Here is a 5,000-nt window from a genome sequence, read left to right on the forward strand (position 1 = left end):
TCAGAAGGTCCTGTCTTAGAGGTAGAGACCAAGGCGGACAGGATGACATGTCCACCAGATCTGCATACCAAGTCCTGCGTGGCCATGCAGGTGCTATTAGAATTACTGATGCTCTCTCCTGTTTGATTTTGGCAATCAATCGAGGAAGCAGCGGGAAGGGTGGAAACACATAAGCCATCCTGAAGTTCCAAGGTGCTGTCAAAGCATCTATCAGAACTGCTCCCGGATCCCTGGATCTGGACCCGTAGCGAGGAAGTTTGGCGTTCAGGCGAGACGCCATGAGATCTATCTCTGGTTTGCCCCAACGTCGAAGTATTTGGGCAAAGACCTCCGGATGAAGTTCCCACTCCCCCGGATGAAAAGTCTGGCGACTCAAGAAATCCGCCTCCCAGTTCTCCACTCCCGGGATGTGGATTGCTGACAGGTGGCAAGAGTGAGACTCTGCCCAGCGAATTATCTTTGATACTTCCATCATTGCTAGGGAGCTTCTTGTCCCTCCCTGATGGTTGATGTAAGCTACAGTCGTGATGTTGTCCGACTGAAACCTGATGAACCCCCGAGTTGTTAACTGGGGCCAAGCCAGAAGGGCATTGAGAACTGCTCTCAATTCCAGAATGTTTATTGGAAGGAGACTCTCCTCCTGATTCCATAGTCCCTGAGCCTTCAGAGAATTCCAGACAGCGCCCCAACCTAGTAGGCTGGCGTCTGTTGTTACAATTGTCCAGTCTGGCCTGCTGAATGGCATCCCCCTGGACAGGTGTGGCCGATGAAGCCACCATAGAAGAGAATTTCTGGTCTCTTGATTCAGATTCAGAGTAGGGGACAAATCTGAGTAATCCCCATTCCACTGACTTAGCATGCATAATTGCAGCGGTCTGAGGTGTAGGCGTGCAAAGGGTACTATGTCCATTGCCGCTACCATTAAGCCGATCACCTCCATGCATTGAGCTACTGACGGGTGTTGAATGGAATGAAGGACGCGGCATGCATTTTGAAGCTTTGTTAACCTGTCTTCTGTCAGGTAAATCTTCATTTCTACAGAATCTATAAGAGTCCCCAAGAATGGAACTCTTGTGAGAGGAAAAAGAGAACTCTTCTTTTCGTTCACCTTCCATCCATGCGACCTTAGAAATGCCAGAACTAACTCTGTATGAGACTTGGCAGTTTGAAAGCTTGAAGCTTGTATTAGAATGTCGTCTAGGTACGGAGCTACCGAAATCCCTCGCGGTCTTAGTACCGCTAGAAGGGCACCCAGAACCTTTGTGAAGATTCTTGGAGCCGTAGCCAGTCCGAATGGAAGAGCTACAAACTGGTAGTGCCTGTCTAAGAAGGCAAACCTTAGGTACCGGTGATGATCTTTGTGGATCGGTATGTGAAGGTAAGCATCCTTTAAATCCACTGTGGTCATGTACTGACCCTCTTGGATCATGGGTAAGATTGTCCGAATAGTTTCCATTTTGAACGATGGAACTCTTAGGAATTTGTTTAGAATCTTTAAATCTAAAATTGGCCTGAAAGTTCCCTCTTTTTTGGGAACCACAAACAGGTTTGAGTAGAACCCTTGTCCTTGTTCCGACCGTGGAACCGGATGGATCACTCCCATTAATAACAGATCTTGTACGCAGCGTAGAAACGCTTCTTTCTTTATCTGGTTTGTTGACAACCTTGACAGATGAAATCTCCCTCTTGGGGGAGATAATTTGAAGTCTAGAAGGTATCCCTGAGATATGATCTCTAGAGCCCAGGGATCCTGAACATCTCTTGCCCAGGCCTGGGCAAAGAGAGAGAGTCTGCCCCCCACTAGATCCGGTCCCGGATCGGGGGCTCTCGGTTCATGCTGTCTTTGGGGCAGCAGCAGGTTTCCTGGCCTGCTTGCTCTTGTTCCAGGACTGGTTAGGCTTCCAGCCTTGCCTGTAACGAGCAACAGCTCCTTCCTGTTTTGGTGCAGTGGAGGTTGATGCTGCTCCTGTTTTGAAATTCCGAAAGGGACGAAAATTAGACTGTCTAGCCTTAGCTTTGGCTTTGTCTTGAGGTAGGGCGTGGCCCTTACCACCTGTAATGTCAGCGATAATTTCTTTCAAACCGGGCCCAAATAAAGACTGCCCCTTGAAAGGTATATTAAGTAATTTGGACTTAGAAGTCACATCAGCTGACCAGGATTTTAGCCACAGCGCCCTACGTGCCTGTATGGCGAATCCTGAGTTCTTAGCCGTGAGTTTAGTTAAATGTACTACGGCCTCCGAAATGAAAGAATTAGCTAGTTTAAGGACTCTAAGCCTGTCCGTAATGTCGTCTAGCGTAGATGAACTAAGGTTCTCTTCCAGCGACTCAATCCAAAATGCTGCCGCAGCCGTAATCGGCGCGATACATGCAAGGGGTTGTAATATAAAACCTTGTTGAACAAACATTTTCTTAAGGTAACCCTCTAACTTTTTATCCATTGGATCTGAAAAAGCACAGCTATCCTCCACCGGGATAGTGGTACGCTTAGCTAAAGTAGAAACTGCTCCCTCCACCTTGGGGACCGTCTGCCATAAGTCCCTAGTGGTGGCGTCTATTGGGAACATCTTTCTAAATATTGGAGGGGGTGAGAACGGCACACCGGGTCTATCCCACTCCTTAGTAACAATTTCAGTTAGTCTCTTAGGTATAGGAAAAACGTCAGTACTCGCCGGTACCGCAAAGTATTTATCCAACCTACACAGTTTCTCTGGTATTGCAACGGTGTTACAATCGTTAAGAGCTGCTAAGACCTCCCCTAGTAATACACGGAGGTTCTCCAATTTAAATTTAAAATTTGAAATATCTGAGTCCAATTTGTTTGGATCAGAACCGTCACCCACAGAATGAAGCTCTCCGTCCTCATGCTCTGCGAGCTGTGACGCAGTATCAGACATGGCCCTAGCATTGTCAGCGCACTCTGTTCTCACCCCAGAGTGATCACGCTTGCCTCTTAGTTCTGGTAATTTAGACAAAACTTCAGTCATAACAGTAGCCATATCTTGTAATGTTATCTGTAATGGCCGCCCAGATGTACTAGGCGCCATAATATCACGCACCTCCCGGGCGGGAGATGCAGGTACTGCCGCGTGAGGCGAGTTAGTCGGCATAACTCTCCCCTCGCTGTTAGGTGAAATTTGTTCACATTGTACAGATTGACTTTTATTTAAAGTAGCATCAATACAGTTAGTACATAAATTTCTATTGGGCTCCACCTTGGCATTGGAACAAATGACGCAGATATCTTCCTCTGAGTCAGACATGTTTAACACACTAGCAAAAAACTTACAACTTGGTTATAATCTTTTTTAGCAAAAAAATACTGTGCCTCAAAGAGGTACTAAACGATTAAATAACAGTTGAAATAATGAAAAACAGTTATAGCATCAAACTTTAAAACAACACAACTCTTAGCAAAGGATTGTTCCCATTAGTAAAATAACAATAATTAAATTTGACATAAAAAGTACAAAGCAACGTTTTTATGCACAGTCACTATAAGAATTCTCACAGCTCTGCTGAGAGAAGCTACCTCCCTTCAAAGAAGTTTGAAGACCCCTGAGATCTGTCAGAGATGAACCGGATCATGCAGGAAAAATAAAAGTGACTGACTGGAATTTTTTGATGCGTAGTAAAGAGCGCCAAAAACGGCCCCTCCCTCTCCCACACAGCAGTGAAGAGAAACGAAACTGTCACAATTACAAGCAAAAAACTGCCAAGTGGAAAATAATGCCCAAATATCTATTCACACAGTACCTCAGCAATGTAAACGATTCTACATTCCAGCAAAAACGTTTAACATGATAAATAGTTATTAAAAGTATTAGTGACCTTTAGCAGAGTAGTTCCGGTGAAATACCATCCCCAGAATACTGAAGTGTATACATACATGTCATTTTAACGGTATGGCAGGATTTTCTCATCAATTCCATTCAGAAAATAAAAACTGCTACATACCTCAATGCAGATACATCTGCCCGCTGTCCCCTGATCTGAAGCCTTTACCTCCCTCAGATGGCCGAGAACAGCAATATGATCTTAACTACTCCGGTTAAAATCATAGTAAAAAACTCTGGCAGATTCTTCCTCAAACTCTGCCAGAGAAGTAATAACACGCTCCGGTGCTATTGTAAAATAACAAACTTTTGATTGAAGTCATAAAAACTAAGTATAATCACCATAGTCCTCTCACACATCCTATCTAGTCGTTGGGTGCAAGAGAATGACTGGGACTGACGTAGAGGGGAGGAGCTATATGCAGCTCTGCTGGGTGAATCCTCTTGCATTTCCTGTTGGGGAGGAGTTATATCCCAGAAGTAATGATGACCCGTGGACTGATCACACATAACAGAAGAAATATATATATATATATATATATATATATATATATATATATATATATACACATATATATATATATACACATATATATATATATATATATATATATATATATATACGTATATATAAATATATGTATATATATATATATATGTATGTATGTGTGAGTGTGTCTTTGGCGGATTATAGGGCTGGTCTAAAATTTTTCCAGGGCTGCTTTTTATTCCCAGTCCGGCCCTGACCCTAATTAACTGTATTATATATAGTATACATTTAATTTCAGATATCACACTGCCATGTACAACAGAGAACAGTAAAATTATAATGTGTGCACATTATCACTACAATTAGTCCCCAACTTGACTGCTATAAATAAATCACAATAAAAATGATAAAACGTCAACTGTATATATAAGAATAAATATACATTTAAAAAAAATAATCTTGTGTTAATAATCATTTGATATTAAAACTTTTTATGGGTTAATATGTTGCAAATGATTAACCCATAAAAAGTTTTAATATCTAATGATTATTTACACAATATTTTATGTACTGTATATATTCTTATATATACAGTTGGCTCTTTATCATTTACAGTATATTGTGATTTATTTATATAATTATACTATAAATTGTAGTGATAATGTGCACACATT

The sequence above is a fragment of the Bombina bombina genome, chromosome 6 (genome assembly GCF_027579735.1).
Source record: "Bombina bombina isolate aBomBom1 chromosome 6, aBomBom1.pri, whole genome shotgun sequence".
NCBI lineage: Eukaryota > Metazoa > Chordata > Amphibia > Anura > Bombinatoridae > Bombina > Bombina bombina.